This window comes from Mesoplodon mirus (genome assembly GCF_964341445.2).
Source record: "Mesoplodon mirus genome assembly, chromosome: 4".
Lineage (NCBI taxonomy): Eukaryota > Metazoa > Chordata > Mammalia > Artiodactyla > Ziphiidae > Mesoplodon > Mesoplodon mirus.
The window spans coordinates 50,032,710-50,050,293 of record NC_138979.1 but is presented as its reverse complement, the minus strand read 5'-3'; the positions used below and the strand labels follow the sequence as shown (position 1 = coordinate 50,050,293).

Sequence of the window (17,584 nt, the reverse complement as noted above, 5' to 3'; positions counted from 1 at the left end):
CACACAGGTTAGCAGCCTGCAGGACAGGAGGCTGAACAGTTTGTTATTAAGGGATCCAAGTGTAATGAGGTGTGATTCATTAAAGGGTCTGTAGGGCTTAGTGGCTGGATTCTTGGGCAGTAAGGATTTTTCTATCTGAACGCTATCAGATTTCTAATATGTAAACCATTAAAGATTATTAAACCTTCGGGTAAACAAGCTTGCAGAAGCTTATTCATTAACATTGAAAAATCTGTCTTCCCAACCCACATTTTCATACAGATGAAATCAGACTGGAAAGAATATCAAGGTTTGCTTTGGAGCAGAAAGACAGATGGGGCAACCCCAAACCTGTGAGAGGGACAGGGCATTCCCTCCCTTCGCTCTCCCAGAAGGAGGGAAATTTATGAACTGAGAATACAGAAAGGGGCCCCAGCCAATGTTAAGAACAGAAGAGGTGACACAGATGACTGAGTCTCAGGAGCACTGCTACCCTCACCCGCCCCCCACATCCCCCAATGGGTAAATGCTAGGGATGTTTCTCAGTAAAGAACATATTTACTTTCACAAACCCAACTCATTTAAAGAGCAAGCTACAAATGTTCGCCCCTGCTTCTGAGAGAGCTGCACTTCTGTAGGTTCAAATCTGCTTACTCCTATGAAATAATTTCTAACACTGACATACACAGACTTTAAGATGAGGGCGTGAGCGCAGCCAGGCACACACGCACGCGCGCGCACACACACAACCTCGTGCATATTGAAGAAATGACTCACTTCATTTGCTGCTGCCTGCCACTATTGGGTTTTGATTCTACCTGTTCAAATACAAAGTTTCCTATTAGATTAACTACAGGAAAGAACTCAGGAGTCTTAACCCTGGTTTTGTGCATGACTTTGGAGCACTCAAGAGGCTTTAACCTGGGCATCAGGAGAAGCCACTCTCTGATCAGCCACTGCTTTCTCTCCATAATCTTTCACAGAACGGTAACATATCTTACCACTTTGAGAGCCAATTAATGGAAACCCCTGGTAGAAGAAACAAGGCTAAGTCTCGTATGTCCTGTACCTGCAGTACTTGGGGGCCCCTTCTCAGCTCACCGTAAGACGCCACAACAGCACCCTGGAACTTCAAAGAACCCGAGCCCCTCCTTATAAAGATGAGAAAGGGGTGGGGAGGGGGCAAAGAGGTGAACCCGCCCAAGGTCACTCTGCTCTGAGTAACGGGACGGCTGACTTGGCACTGCCCCCTGGCAATCTGTGCTCCACCCCAGCTCCCCCAAACAGTCCCTCGGGGCTTCTGCTGGCTTGCTAGCATGCAACCTCCCCCGGCCCCCGCAAAAATGCAACGCCAGTCGCGCTCGGTGCCCAACTTCATCCCTTCGCGTCAGCATGCAGTTAAACCCTCCGGCCGGCAGCAGGTCACATGGGCTACGCTCAGCTCTCTCTCCCCCGAGCCCGGCCCCCCGGCGGCCGCCCCAAGGTCACCGGCTGGCCCGGGGAGCTCCCGCCTCGGGCGACGGGAGACGGCAGGGCGGGGGCCTGGGGCGCGGCACTCACCGGCGAGGGGGGCGGGCGCGCCGCGGCTGCCCATGTCCTCGCAGGCGCGGCTGGGTGCGGCGGCCGCTCGCGCTGGCTGTGCTAGGCGCCCGGCTGCGGGCCCGCGCCGCGGGGAGCGCCGTCCAATCAGCGCGCGCTTGCCGCCTGGCCCGGCGCGCGGCCCGGCCGGGTTCGCGGCTCCCGGGGGGCGCGAGCCGCCGCGCGCCGCCCGAGCGGCTTCCGGGCGCGTTGCCTGGACGCGGTTGCCGTGGCAGCCCGAGCTGGAGGCTTTCCCCGCGCCCGCGCCCAGCCCCGCGGCGCCGCCCCTCCTCCCTCCGCTTTCCCACACCCAAAATAGCCTCTCCTCCCGCTGCTGTTTGCCACCCAGCTCGCAGCCCAGCCGCTCGGAGTCGGCGGGCGGGGATTTCGCTTATTGGAAAATAAGTCCTCTTGTAGGGCTGGTTGACTTGAAGAGAGGGGTGTTGAAATGGTGCCTGATTAAGATAATAGCCATGGTGCCTGCCCTGTAATTCTCTTCAGAGCCCTAACATCAGTTATTTACCAAACCTCTTTCCCACAGAAAGCGTTATTATCTACCCCCACCCCCTTCCAAATCGAGGAGAAGTTATTTTATGAGGCCACCGTCTGGGAAACAGCTTGTGCGTTGACGCCCCACCTGTGCAGTGGAACTAACTAACCCTCGAGGCGGCCAAGTGTCATCTAATGAATCACCTTGACACCGGCCACTGGGACCAAGGATCCGGTCTCATGGCAGCAGGCACGACGCAAGAAAGAAAGAACTGCTACCACCCCTCTTCTTCACATCCCTTCCTCCTCCCTTCTGCCTCACCCGCCTCCTAGGGCGTCCTAACTCTTTGCACCTTCCTCTCAATGTGCATTCTGAGCAGGATGCACACGCCGATCCACTCAGAAATTTGCTTCCTCTCTGTGGGCGGGATTTAAGCAGAGTTGGGGACCCCCACCTACGCCCACCTCCAGTTCATACCTCTTTCGTGTCGCTAGTATTTACCCAGGAAGGGTGTTCCTATCCGTCTCCTCCACCAGCCACAGCCTCTCCAACCCAGGGAAAGGGGGAACTTGGTAGAAAGACCCTGGGCTGTGGAGTCAGGCTGAGTTGTTCTGGAGTCCTCTCTCCAGCAGTTACTTCTATGTGGTCTTGGATATTCTGTTTCCATACCTATAAAACGGGATAATATCCCCACAGAGGGCTAATGCATCCATAACATTCAGTGAACAATGCTTATTGGATGCTTGTCAAATTCTAGAAACTGTGCACACACAATGGTGAAAAAGAAAAAGAGACACGAATCTCTGCTCTCATAGAGCTTACAGCCGGAAACACATCAATCAAATAACCACAGACATCATGAAACTGACATTGTGATAAGAAGAGTGCATGACCTTGAGAACTGTGGTGTGGAGATCTGACCTAGGAGCATCCCTTTAGCTCAGTGATTATTCTTTCCTTTTTTCCCTTTGATTCCCACTGCCTGGCACATGATATACACTCAGTAAGTGTATATGGAATTGAATCCTATGTCATCCTGATAACAGTATCGCTCAGTTTCCCACTGACTTTCTCTCACTGAAAATATATTTGAAACATACATAACTCTCTGCTATGTCTGGAAAGACGTGCAGGTCTTACGGGAAAGTACTCATTCAAACCCAGAGCCCACCATCAAGTGTCCCAAGAAAGGTTCAAAATGTTTCTTGCCTGTCCCCATTGGGTTGCCTTCCAGAGTGTAAGGTGTGCATCTCAGATGGGCACATGAAAGTCCCCTCTGCCTCATTTCTTCCAACCCCCACCCTTACTATTCCACTCTCTCCCCTGGTCCCAGCTCCATTCTGCCACTCCCCCTTGATTCAGAGCTGCAGGGCACCCATTCCTGGCTTCCTAGGAGAATGCCAGCAATCCTTATAATCCTCAGAGTAGAGCATTTGTAAAACAGAGGAAACTCCCTCCTGTACTTCTGCTGGCCTTCAAAGCATAACTTTATGCTGTAATTGCCACAAGACTCCATCACTCTCAAGGGTAGAGAAGAAGAGGACCTGGTAAATGAGGGCCCTTGCTACGTATATACACCATTTCATTCTGGCTGACTTTAATTTCCTTTTAAAAAATCATATCAATTAGCATAAATAGAATCTAAAATTTTAAAAGATTCATTAGTAAGAAGACAAATAATTGTAGCTCTTGCAAACTCTGAATTCCTCAACAGGAATCCTGAAGTCTCATAGTATAGTAGAGCCACGACTTCCCACTTCTGACCTTTTCTTCCCCCCTGTTCAGGTGACATGTTTTGAATCCTGAGGAGACACAGTGCACAATGATTTAAGCCTACCTTAATTTTTTTCCAACTCAAACTATTTCTGTAGGATAAATTTCAAAGAACTATCTGTTTTTCCAGAATTGTTTGATTGTGACTCATTACAGGAAATGGATTTTTTTTGCATTACTTTAATTTAAAAGCTATGATGGATCACAAATTATTTAATACTGGCACAGATTAACAAAAAAAGTTTCATCAAAGAGAGCAATTTTATAAACCTGATGGTTGTCATACTATTCAGCAACCAGTTATTAAATACAAATAACTAGTGCAGAGTATTTTGCTAGATGCGGTGGAAAATTTTTTTAAGTGATTTATGGCACAGCTGAGGGGGTTTGTTTGTTTGTTTGTTTGTTGTTGTTGCTTGGCTGCACCACACTGCTCGTGGGATCTTATTTTCCTGACCATGGATCGAACCCATGCCCCCTGCAATGGAAGCGTGTACTGGACCGCCAGTGAATTCCCACAGCTGAGTTCTGGTCCTACCTGTGTCTCAGCACCACCAAAAGTCACGAAGATATGATATGTGAGGCTTCTATGAGCCCAGTGAGCAGGCTCATCTAGGGAAAGGTCAAGGGACTGTATAGGTCAAAAGTGGTATTTGTAAAAAGGCTGGAAAGCAGGTAGACCAAGAATGTGGTGAGCCCTGCAGGGTGGTTAGCACTTTATCTCTAACTAAGGCTTGTTACTCAGTGGGGTGTCAAGATCCATTGTGAGGTGTGTCACACAGTGTTCTTCACCAATAATAAGGTGTTAAAAGATTGACCCACAAGCAATGGTCATATATAGGAACCAGAAAGAGGAAGAGGGTTCCCACAAAGGGAACAACGAGGAAGAATCAGAGATGTTAGGGACAACGTCAGAGAAGCTCCAGGTGGAAAGTTTGGTGACAACTTGGTGACAAGTCCCACAGAAGTCAAGAAAATTTAGTGAATAGAAGGTCACTGGTGACCTTCATGGGTATTTTTGAGTTATTGGACTGCTGTGGGTTAAGAAAAGACTGGCTGCCAGAGAAATGCAGGAGGAGGTGTGGGTCACTCTTTAGAGAAGTTTGGTAGTGCAGGGAAGGTGAGAAATAAGGTCAACAGAGAGGTTTTTAGTGCTAAGTGAACATTTTCAAGATAGGAGAAAATACGCTTTGCATTTATATGTGCCGTTGGAGTCATGAAGAAACGGAAAGCACAATACATCATTTTGCACTGACTAACTCAATCTAAATTCTGTCCCTAATTTCATCATCACCATATCCATTTCCTTTTAAAAAATCTTTCATCAAATAAGAAATCTTACATTGAACAAAGGTGGGGTTCAGACTGTGGGACATTATTCTCTTAATAATCAGTTAATAAAATATGTGTTATTCTTTATGACTTTTCTTTGGTGGTTTTCTTTGTTGATAATAGTAACATCTTAGAATTAAGGAAATCCCTTGTTTTTCTCTTTTATATGTAAAAATAATGGATGTTTCACATGTTTTGAGTAAACTGTAATTGACTTATCTGTTTTTGCTAATAACTTCCCTTCATGTGTTGGCTAATTCAAATATTATGTTTTGCTTATGAATTTGTTGGTATCTATCCATCTCACAAGGGTTTTTTAATTATAAGTAGGGCACAACCAGCAGGGAAGCATAAAATATTGGAAGACTCTTCCTAGTAGTGTAGTAGTGTTAACTTAGGAGGTGTTATCTATGTCTTAACTTAGGTAATTGCTGGTGTACATAGCAGGGCAAAGGCAGCCTGGGTTGTGTTGAAACAGCAAACAACTGAGCCTTAACATAATACTACTCACTAGAGAGTGAAATCTGGAATAAAGGAGGATTTATCCAAAGAGTTTATGGCCAGAAGTTCTAGAATAACCTTATAATTAAACTGATTCATCCAAATCCCATTTCATTGGCAAGAGGAGGGAGCACTATAGAAAATTCCATTGCAGATTGATTTTTTTTTCAAACTGATGCAAAATATTTATTCCAAGTTAGTTATTTTATGCAGTAATTTCCCCCCTCAACAGACTTGTGATAACCACATCTTTTAAATCTGTAAATAATGTTATCAAAATAATCTTAATCTTTGAGATCTCACAGAAATGTATATTTTACAATCCACCCTGAATATCAAGGCTGCAAGAATAACACAACATTTCCTATATCCAAATATTTTACAGCTGTACCCAGAAAGAAAAAAAAAAAGTGAAAAAACCATATATGCTGGGTTAAGGGCTAATGTTACCCGAGCAGCCAGAAATAAAATAAAATATCCAAATTATTAGCATTAATTTAATACAGTTATAACTTCAATAGTCACTTTGTCATTGACAGTGATTGCTTGAGCGCAGGGGTGAGTACCCCAAGGGCTGGTAGTAGAAGCTGCTGCTGCAGACCCATGTCTCCTCCTCTCTGCCCTGCCAGCTCCCACCTGTGCATCGCGCCCCATATATACTGTGTGTATGTGTGTGTGTGTTTGTTTGTTTGTTTTGTGGTACGCGAGCCTCTCACTGTTGTGGCCTCTCCCGTTGCGGAGCACAGGCTCTGGACGCGCAGGCTCAGAGGCCATGGCTCACGGGCCCAGCCGCTCCGCGGCATGTGGGATCTTCCCGGACTGGGGCACGAACCCGTGTCCCCTGCATCTTGTCCCCTGCAAGAAGGCGGACTCTCAACCACTGCGCCACCAGGGAAGCCCTGTGTGTGTGTTTTAAAAATCTTTCCCACCACACAAAGTTCTATTAAGCGGATAACAGGGAAGAACAACAACAAAAGCTAAACCAGCCAATCGCTCGCTCTCTCTTTGGGATATGATTATTTCCCTTGTGCATGAAGTATTTAACAACAACATAAGAAAGAGAAAAGGGAAAGAACGATTTCTTCTGTATAACCCCTAAACACACAAGCTGAGTTTACTGGGTCAGATTTAACAGTAAGCATTTATATGCCTACTTCCAGGCATCGTCATCAGATGTTTCACTGCTACTTGTTTCCGTGTCGTCTGAGTCCTCAAACTCTGTTTTACAAGTGTTTCTCCAAGGGGAGAACAGGCTAGAACTCTGGCTCTGCGAGAAGCCATTCTTCCCAAAGCCATTTCTTCTCAGCTCCTCTGTCTTCTTGTGGAACTCTCTGAGCTCATCCTCTGAGAGGGGAAGGCAATTCTCATCATTTTCAGGACACTCCTGCCATCCCATTGCTTTCAATAACCTGTGCTCTGCTTCCAAAGAGTGAGAGAGGACCTCCCCTTCGTCTTCTACGGGGAGAGCAAGACCCTTCTGATGACAGCCTTCCTCTCCATTTTCTTTTGGTTCAGGTGTGCTGTTGTCCTGAATCCTCCAGCTTCTCAGTCTCTGCTCTCTGAGAAGTCTCCATTCCGGTCATCCTTCAGAGTCTTCAGGAACTCGCTCTTCCTGTCAGTAGTTCGGCAGGTCAGCTTGGTCAGACGAGAGGAGCTGATCTCAACTGGAGGAGTGGTGCTGGCGGGGACTCTCTTTGGGGGAGCTTAAAACTATACCACCAGCCAGCACTACTGGTTTGGTAACAGAGATTGGACTGGTAAAAGCAGACTCCCGGCTAGAGGCAAGGGATCCTGATTTGTGTTCCATTCTGTTAGCTTTCCACGCACTGGGCTTGGATGGAGGTGGTACAGGCTGAGGAACCAGGTTCTTATAGACACTTGGAACCATAGTTGACAATTTGTTTCCGTTTGCATGGTGAGATCCTGGTGAGGTGAATGCAGCAGAGAAGGCAGCAGCAGGATCTTCTTTGGAAACTTTTTTGATGACTAGCATTTTGGAGGGCTGCTTGGCACTAGGTGGGTTTTCCCACACTCCAGAAGGGGGTCCCAATAGGTCTGCATGGCTGATTCTGTTTGCCAGCTTCTGGATTCAAAGAAGGAAAGTCGTCTTCTTCAAACTGCAACTCTCCCACCTTATCATCTTTCTTCTCTTCCCTAATCTCTGTAGCTGGCTTTCCCTGAAAGGCACAGCCTTTCCGGGAGTGGAAGCTGCCATTCCAGTTGCGATGGTTCCCTGTGCCACCCCACAATGCTGGCTCATGCCATCGTGACCTCGGGAAGAGCCATGCCAACCAGATAGGTTCCCTGTGATTCCAGCATATGCTCCCTTAGAGACACCAGAGTCCACGGAATCGTGGCGGAATAGGGAGGGCTGGTGTCAGGAATCTCCTGTCGTTCGTAGAGGTCCATTGTTAAAAAAGCCATCAGAGGAATTATGTCAACGACGGCTTACTTCAAGTCTACCATCTCCTCAGGGTAGGTGCTCTCCGTGTTTTTCAAAGATGGCTGTAGGTGACTTAGCTGGCTGTGGTGTTGAGAAATTTAGCCAAGCAGGAACAAAGTCATGCTGCACCATTTAGGTCCAGTGTCTCTTTTCAACAAGGTGAGGCATCCAACCTCATGGCCAGGATCCCAGAGTGTAACCTCTGTGGTCCCGTTTCCTGAACTCCTTGAGTCTGCCAGCTGGATTTCCACGAAGTTCTGTTGTTAAAAGAGTACTTAAAATTAGGCTGGCCAGCAGCACACCTTATGATGAAACACAAAGAAGCCAGGCTCTGTGTGGATCAATTTCTCAGTCCCCTCAATTGCTCATCTTAAACTATCTAGATCCTGACATGTTTCCAAAAGGGGAAAGGGGAAAAGGGAAGGGGGAGGGGAACATAAAAAGTATTTGTTACATTTAAAAAATAGGGGAGGGCTTCCCTGGTGGCGCAGTGGTTGAGAGTCTGCCTGCCGATGCAGGGGACACGGGTTCATGCCCCGGTCTGGGAAGATCCCACATGCCACGGAGCGGCTGGGCCCGTGAGCCATGGCCGCTGAGCCTGCGCGTCCGGAGCCTGTGCTCCACAACGGGAGAGGCCGCAACAGTGAGAGGCCCGCGTACCAAAAAAAAAAAAAATAGGGGAAAGGGGAAAGAGCTATATTAATGTTCACCTCATTCACTTTCCTTGAGTGATGGCCCTACGATGTTGCTTAAATAGATAACACATGGACCTTTGCACATTGAATGCAAACACTGTTCATAAAAAGGTCATAGCTTAGAAAGACAGATGGACTTTTGTTTGGGCAAATAATGTCATTGAAGTGATAGATCAAAAATAAAACACTGAAGAGCTATAAAAGATCTTCTGAGCAGTCAACTCTAGTAACAAAACATCCACATGACAAAGCCCTTAATTTATAAATCTCATTATTCTTACACAGCTGCTAAAAATAGCGTGCAGGTAATTATTTATATTTGACTTATCCTTCAAAATCTAAGGACATGAGAAACCTTGTTTAAAAAAAAAATCAGACAGGAACTTGATATGCTTTTCCCTCAAAAGAAGAGCAGCTCTCAAGGCAAATTTCTTGGTATAAAGCTCTCAAATGTTTCTTCTATTTCTTTGGTCTTCACTATTTATAAATTCACAGCAAAATCAAAACAAGTAGAAAGATAGGGCTTAAGGAACAGTCATGGGGAAAGTTCCAAAGTGAGGTTTTCTTCTCTTCAGTTTTCTGTATTTCACTCGCTCTGCCCCTTTCTTAAGACTAAACTGAGTTAATGGAAGGTAATAAGAATCTTCTGCTTCAGTAGAGAAGTCACTTTGCATCCATTTCCATCATTATTCAATCATTTTAAAGTCCACGGGAATCTATCACTTTGGCTCCCTCCTTCCTTCACGTGCATGCGCTGTTAAGACTGCTGCACAGTGATTTTGGAAAAAATGTTCCTTCCAGCAATTTCAGAAAATAGGCCAAAAAATATATATATATATATATATACTGTATAGTCTTTAAGCTCTTCTGAAGTTTCATGCCACAATAGCTCAGTTCAGTATAGCTGAGAAAACAATCATGTTTATTTACCATGTATTAACCAGTCAGGACACCACAGTTTAGGCAATGGAGCCCCACATAAGCTGACACTCTTGTTTTAGCTTCTCTGCCAAGTAGTACATTATTGGACAGTGATCCTCACAGGTACGAGAATTAAGAGACAACTTTCACTTCTGTTCAACAACAAAAAAGAAATGACAATACCCACTAAATAACAATACACACAACATACATGATACATTATACTGTGCCATTCCAAGCCACAGTGAAGTGAAGCAAAGGAAAAATCAGGACTATCAGTACTGTCCTTATTGAAATTTTTGATAGTTTGTTCTTCATGGATTTTTGGCACTAATTTCAATTTTTAAAGTATTGCATTAAAATATTATTTATTTTCATTACTGAGTTTTCTGGGCACCCCCTTAAATTTTGCACTTATGTGCCTTACCTCACCTGGGCCCTGGCCCTGATGCTATAATAGCCAGTGTTTATGTGTCAGGCCCTGGGCTAAATGCTTTACCTATAGTATTTAATTTATTCCTTGCAAAAATCTGTGAGTAAAACTGAGGCTTAGAGACAATGCTATGGCTTGTCCAGGTCCCAAAGCTTTATGGCACTAGAAAGGATGAATACACAGATAAAGAATATAGAGGCTGGGCTTCCCTGGTGGCGCAGTGGTCGAGAGTCTGCCTGCCGATGCAGGGGACACGGGTTCGTGCCCTGGTCCGGGAAGATCCCACATGCCGCGGAGCGGCTGTGCCCGTGAGCCATGGCCACTGAGAGCCTGCGCATCCAGAGCCTGTGCTCCACAACGGGAGAGGCCACAACAGTGAGAGGCCCGCATACCGCAAGAAGAAAAAAAAAAGAAAAAAAAAAAAGAATATGGAGGCTTTGTTTGCATGTATGTTTCAGATAATTTATCTGTAGCTCACACCTTTGCAGATATGAGTCACAGATGAAGAGGCAGTTATTTTGTCTGATGTATAGTGTATAGCTAGAAAGCCTCCTGTTGGGATTTGCAATATTAAGCAGATTTCTAATAGGGAGTGGAAATTTCATCATGATAAGATAGATATTTGATAGGGCTGGTAGATCAATAAATGAGTTGTTGATAATCTTGATTAGTGGGTGGGATTTTCAGATGTTGGTATTTGATATTCTTGTATTTGAAACACAACATCGATCTTTCATGTTATTGGCCATAGTTAGATTTCATGTAAGAATAATAATGACATATATTGTATAAATTTTAAGTGCTATTTTTGTGGTGTGGTGGACTTTGAACCTGGGCACTTCTGATGCCACTGCCTGTGTTTTAACCAGATGCTTGATGGCCTCCCAATGATCACATCAGACTAGGAAGGAAAAAGGCATCATAGGGGCTTCCCTGGTGGTGCAGTGGTTGAGAGTCCGCCTGCCGATGCAGGGAACACGGGTTCATGCCCCAGGCCGGGTAGATCCCACATGCCGCGGAGCGGCTGGGCCCGTGAGCCGCTGAGCCTGCGCGTCCGGAGCCTGTGCTCCGCAACGGGAGAGGCCACAACAGTGAGAGGCCCGCATACCGCAAAAAAAAAAAAAGCATCATAAACTTCAGTACATAAAGTGCGTGGCATAGTGAGACGTGAATAAATATTGCTTCAGTTCCCCTTTTGTTCCCCCAAGGATTGTACATATCAAATAATATGAAGAGTAACATACAAAACATTTTATTTTGGGGAGAGCAAATTAATTTTAACACTCTATCTGATTTCTTACACCTTCACCCAGTCTACATTGGCAAAGAGTGAAGATTTAGTGTAATTTTCTAAATGAACCTGATAAAAGAATTTTTAGTTTGAAATATACAGAGCCAAAAAAATTTTGGGATTTGAGCATATTCTTAAATAATGAAACTGAAGTGCTTTATGAGTGCATGCTTGCCAGCAAAAGGTATACAGAGTGCTATTCTTTAAAGTTCTGATTAATGGACAATACATATTCTGCACTTAAAATTAATATTATGCAGTTGTTCTTACAGGAGAAATACCAAGTATAATCCTCTTTGTTTCCTCTCCAGCATTTGGATACACTTTAATTGTTTTCATGTACATATAGCAGATTCCCAAGGTCATGTGAATGAGCTGTAGGACTTTCTACCAGGAGCTGTAACCGCCTCCCACCCCTCCATAGTCATGTAATAGGTTTTCATCACGATAGACTCAGGAAGTAACTTTCTCTTCCCCTTAGAATCATAAACTGTAAATTTGACACATTCTTTTTTTCTTTTTAAGGAGGATTCACTCTGTGAAGTTCCTAAACACTACTGGTATGTGTTTAGGATACTTAACGTCTCTTTGACTCAGTTTCATCATCTGTAAAATGGCAGTAATGTAGTGCCTACTTCACTGGATTCTAATGGAGATCAAAGGCACTAACTCATGTAAAAAAAACTTCAGGGCAACACTTAAGTTACTATTTTAATATTATTTATTATATCTAATATCATATAAATTTTATTATTACTATTTTCTCCCAGGATCCAATCAGAATAGTGAAGGTCTAATTAATACTGGCTCAACTATTTTGTCTTACATACGCAGACAGAAGTTGGTAATTAATCTGGTTGACTCGCTCCTCACACAATTACTGATGCTGCTTGTCTTGGAACAATTCTGAGTATCCTTTTGGTGTCAGCCACACCCCAAACCATTTCTTTCCATTGCATGAAGTTATCAATGTCCTAGTCAAACGGATGTACAGCGCCTAATATCCCGATCATTTTTGGCTGCACCTAACACAAATTCCAAGTTCTCCTCTAAGAACAATGAGTGAGATTGTCACACTACTGCTTCTGCCTTATGTATCTGCATCCTTCCTGCTCCACCTATATGATTCAACCAAATTAAGCACCCACCCAGGCCCTTGAAAAGGGAAAGAGGCCTATGCATAATACTTGGTGCTGTGGGAAAGGTGCAGATGGCATCACTAGCCCATCGTCCTTCCTCCCACTGCCAGTTGAAGTCATTCTGCTCACCATGGACATCTCTGAAGCTGAATATAGCCAGCGATGGCTGAGGAGTCAATGATTACCACTGCCACCACCAACACCAGACAGTTATCTGGCCCCTGCTTTCAGCTGTATGGTTTATTCTTCTGAACTATAAAGTAGGATTTCAAAGCATCACCAGAACAAGGAAGACTTTTACTTCTCCTGCCACCACCTGACCTGGGTTCTGCCCTCTAAGATTCTTTCCTCCACCTGCCTACCCTGTTCTTAGCACCAGGAGTAGATGTGGCACATTCCTGACTAGTATCTCTGCCCAAGTCTCTTACATCAGAAGTCAGGGCTGAGCTTTTCCCAGCTTATTTTCTCCCAAATCCAGTCAGAAGAGTGAGCAAATAATTAATATTGGTTTGACTATTTTGTTTTATTCCGGTAATTTCAGTACTCAAAAGTTGGAGCATCTTTTTTGGATAGATCTTTGTGACAAATACAAATCTCTTGCTAATTCATTAAAAATTTAAAACACAAGGGACTTCCCTGGTGGCGCATTGGTTAAGAATCCGCCTGCCAATGCAGGGGACAGGGGATCGAGCCCTGGTCCGGGAAGATCCCACGTGCCACGGAGCAACTAAGCCTGTGCACCACAATTACTGAAGCCCGTGCGCCTAGAGCCTGTGCTCTGCAACAAGAGAAGCCACCACAGTGAGAAGCCTGAGCACCACAACGAAGAGTAGCCCCCATTTGATGCAACTAGAGAAAGCCCTCTCACAGCAACGAAGACCCAATGCAGCCAAAAATAAATAAAGAAATAAACAATAACTTTATTAAAAAAATAAAACACAAGCATACACAGTATCTAATCTTAATATAATAAGTTTGACATTTCTTTTTCCAAGGAAGAGTCTACTCTTTTTCCAAGGGGAGAAAATAATAATGATATCTGTAGAAAATTTTTTACAAGAGATATCAGCTCACCTTTTGTTAAACTGAAAGAGAGAAAATTATAAATCAAGCTTTAAAAAAACTTCAACACAAGCATTTTTATGAGCAATATTGGATGACACGCCAACCAATAAGACTGCCCATAGTAAGCCCTCTAAAGTTGCAGAAACTACACAAGAAAATTTCTTATAACTGTAGGACATAATCATCTAGATTGAATAGAACCACCAAGTACCTGGCACAGTGAATTAAAAAAAACTCATACCAAGGCAGTTCATTTTGAAATTTCTGAACACTAAAGATAAAGAGAAGATCCTAAAATCTTCCAGACTGTAAGTCTATCACAGACAAAGAATCAGGAGTCAGAATGACATCAGACTTCTCAATAGTAATACTGGAAGCAAGATCAGTACCTGTAAAATTCTGAGAGAGACTTATTTCTATTATAGAATTCTACATCCAGCTAAACTATCCATTGAGTCTGAGGGCAAAATAAAGACATTTTCATATATGCTACTTCCCAAAAATGTACACTTTCTCAGGATTTTACTGAGAAATGTAAACTGCATAAGAAAGTAAGCTAAAAAGAAAGAGACATGGGCCCAGGAAGTGGAAGATCTACTCCAAGATAATAGTAAAGAGAAATCTTAGGAATATGATAAAAGTAATATCAGGACTGATGTCCAACAAGTCTTTTTTTTTTTTTTTTTTTTTTGGTGGTACGCAGGCCTCTCACTGTTGTGGCCTCTCTTGCTGCAGAGCACAGGCTCCGGACGCGCAGACTCAGCGGCCATGGCTCACGGGCCCAGCCGCTCCATGGCATGTGGGATCTTCCCGGACCGGGGCACGAACCCGTGTCCCCTGCATCGGCAGGCGGACTCTCAACCACTGCGCCACCAGGGAAGCCCCAACAAGTCTTATGGAGAGCAACAAGTACAGACTAAAGCTAGAAGTAGAGCACCACAGGAAGGATACTTCCAAGAAAATGAGAGAGAAAAAAAGAGAGAGAGAAACGGATTATCTAATACGTTTGTACCACAGTGAAAGGAGTTATAGTTCTATCAAAAAGTCTGTAGATGGTACTTCCCTGGTGTCACAGTGGTTAAGAACCCGCCTGCCAATGCAGGGGACACGGGTTCGAGCCCTGGTCCGGGAAGATCCCACATGCTGCAGAGCAACTAAGCCCATGTGCCACAATTACTGAGCCTGTGCTCTAGAGCCCGTAAGCCACAACTACTGAGCCCCTGCTCGCCACAACTAGAGAAAGCCCGTGCGCAGCAACGAACACCCAACACAGCCAAATGTTAATTAATTTTAAAGTGTTTTTTTTTAAAAGTCTGTAGATGAATTAGTGAGAGGAACAAAAAGAACTAAAGCAATGGCCAAAGAAGGCAATCGTTAATACTAAGAAAAGAAAAAAGTTGTCTGCAGTCATACATAGCTCAGCTGTGAACAACAGACATAATGTAAACATGGATTATCAGTTTAATCAAAAATTGTTACCTCACCATATTGGGGAGATTGGAGGAAAAGTGTATGTGGCAGAAGGTAGACTGAGGCATTTAAGAAAGCTAAATCCGCATCTTCCACAGTAGAAAGTCAACAGATAATAATTAACAGTGAAAGATCAAGAAACATCAGTATAAACATCTTTGACTTTATATAATAAGTATTGATACATGTATTTCTCTGATGCAAAAGAAATTAAAAGAAAACTCGAGTTATGAGGAGAAAATCATAGAGCATTTTTAAAATATATGTACCTATTATTTTGAAAATCCTCAGGTTATTTACTTAAGAGTCTTATTACTACCTTTCTTCCTAGGACATAATTTCTGTATTTCTATTTCAGGCACTTTCAAGATGTGTTGTTAACAAACCACAATTCTTCCCTTTGAGAATGGCATTATGAAACCTTTTATAGAAGATGTAAGACTCTAAATTAAAAACCAATTTTGTTCAAAAGGACATAAACCCATTGACTGCATAGTAAATTGTTCCAAATTTATTTTAATAATTTTCTGACAAAAAAATCAGTGTATGGCTTTTCCTATCAGTTTTAGCCCATTAAAAATAGAATAGTCAAGATAAGGCCTATTTGACTAATACAAAAACATTTTCCAGATACATAGAATATTCATTTAAGGTATGGGTGTGTGTGTATGTGTGTGTGTGTGTGTGTCTGTGTGTGTGTGTGTAAATATAATAATGTTTCAGAGCAAGGAAAAAGAAAAAAATTATTTTAGTTAGCTTTTTATAAGCTTTATGAATAACAAAAAGCCAGGGAACTTTTTTCCATTACTCAGATAATGAAAATAATTGCCTGCTGAACATATATTACATGCATTATCATGTAACAGAAGGACTCCAAGATTCAGAGTGAAATTTTCAGATTTGGGTTCAAATTTTGGCTTCATCTCTTACTAACAGGATGATTTTGGACACATCATTTAATTTTTTTCAGCCTCCATTTCCTCATCTATTGGGAACCTAGACTGTGATAGGCACTATTTTAGGCATAGGGGATACAGTAGTCATGCATAGTCTATGCGCTCATGAAGCTTATATTTTTTTTAACTTTTTTTTTTTTTTTGGCCATGTCACATGGTATGCTGGATCTTAGTTCCAGACCAGGGATCGAACCTGCACCCCATGCAGTGGAAGCACAGAGTCCTAACCACTGGACTGCCAGGGAATTCCTGAAGCTTATATTTTAAGTGGGGAGATAATAAGCAAGCAAAGCAATTTTAGATAGTGGTGATCCTCATGGAGAAAATAAAAAGAGCCATAGGATAGCGACCAATGTGGAGCATGTTGGCTAGTTTAGAAAGGATGGCTAGCAGGGACTTCTATAAGAAGGTGGTATTTGACTGACACCTAGATGATCTAAAGTCAGCTATGTAAAGATCTAGGGGAAGAGAATTTCAGGCAGAAGAAACAGCCAGTCAAGAAGGGGCTTGGCATACTTGGGGTTAAGAGGAGATTGGTGTGGCTTAAGCTCAGAAAGAGGGGAAGAGAGGGGGGTACTAGATGGATTCAGAGAGCAGTGTGCATAGGAGCTTGAAAACTGCAGTAAAGAGTTTGGGTTTTATTTGAGGTGAGAACCAAAAGACAGTTTAAGCAGGGGAATAACCTGATCTGATTTGCTCTGGTGGCTGTCCTGAAAATGAATTACAGGAGGGCATAAGAGAAAGCAGAGAAACTAGTTTTAAGCTATTGGGTGTATTGTAACGATGACATAATTGGTATGATTATGGCTTGGATTACAATGGTGGCAGGGGAGATAGGGATAGAACTGGACTGATTTTGGATATAATGTAAAGGTAGAGTTAAGCAAACTTGTCATGAATTAGTTAGGGATGGAGGAGAGAAAAATCAAGGTGGTTGCTGTTTTTTCAACCTGAGCAACTGGGTAAATTATGATGCCATTTATAAGATGGAGAATTCTTCGGGAGGATCAAGTTTAGGGGCAGAAATCAAGAGTTCAGTTTTAGACATGTTAAGTATGAGATGTCTATTAGACCTCTAAGAAGAACTATCAAGCTGGCAGCTGGAACTATGAGTTTGAACTCTGGGGGAGAGTTTGAGCAGAAGATATTGTTTGATTAGCATTAGCATATAGGAGGTACTTAAAGTCAAGGGACTGGATGAGATCTTCTAGGGAAGACAGGCAGATGGGAAATTGCGTGCGTCCTGGAACCAAGCCCTGGGGCAGAGAAAAAGGAACCAGATTCCGGAATCAAGAATCAAGAACCCAGAAAGGGGGCTTCCCTGGTGGCGCATTGGTTGAGAGTCCGCCTGCCGATGCAGGGGACATGGGTTCGTGCCCCGGCCCGGGAAGATCCCACATGCCGCGGAGCGGCTGTACCCGTGAGCCATGGCCGCTGAGCCTGCGCGTCCGGAGCCTGTGCTCCGCAACGGGAGGGGCCCCAACAGTGAGAGGCCCGCGTACCGCAAAAAAAAAAAGA

The 17,584-nt window shown here is 43.8% G+C and overlaps 1 protein-coding gene and 1 pseudogene across 4 annotated transcripts in view; both read right to left on the bottom strand.

Moving 5' to 3' along the window:
* Window positions 1-17,584, bottom strand: part of FAM81A (family with sequence similarity 81 member A) — a 129,162-nt gene that overhangs the window by 79,574 nt on the left and 32,004 nt on the right. The window contains exon 1 of one of the 3 annotated variants that reach the window (XM_082617104.1): window positions 1,540-1,627. The exons of the other annotated variants lie outside the window; for them this stretch is intronic. The gene's annotated coding sequence lies outside the window, so the exon portion shown is untranslated. Of the gene's footprint in view, window positions 1-1,539; window positions 1,628-17,584 lie in introns of those variants that run through there. 3 annotated transcript variants of the gene reach the window in all.
* Window positions 6,586-17,584, bottom strand: part of LOC309801960 (vasculin-like protein 1) — a 43,047-nt pseudogene continuing 32,048 nt past the window's right edge. Inside the window, exon 2 of the transcript XR_014296157.1 lies at window positions 6,586-8,353. The product of XR_014296157.1 is annotated as a vasculin-like protein 1 (transcript). The remainder of the gene's footprint in view (window positions 8,354-17,584) is intronic.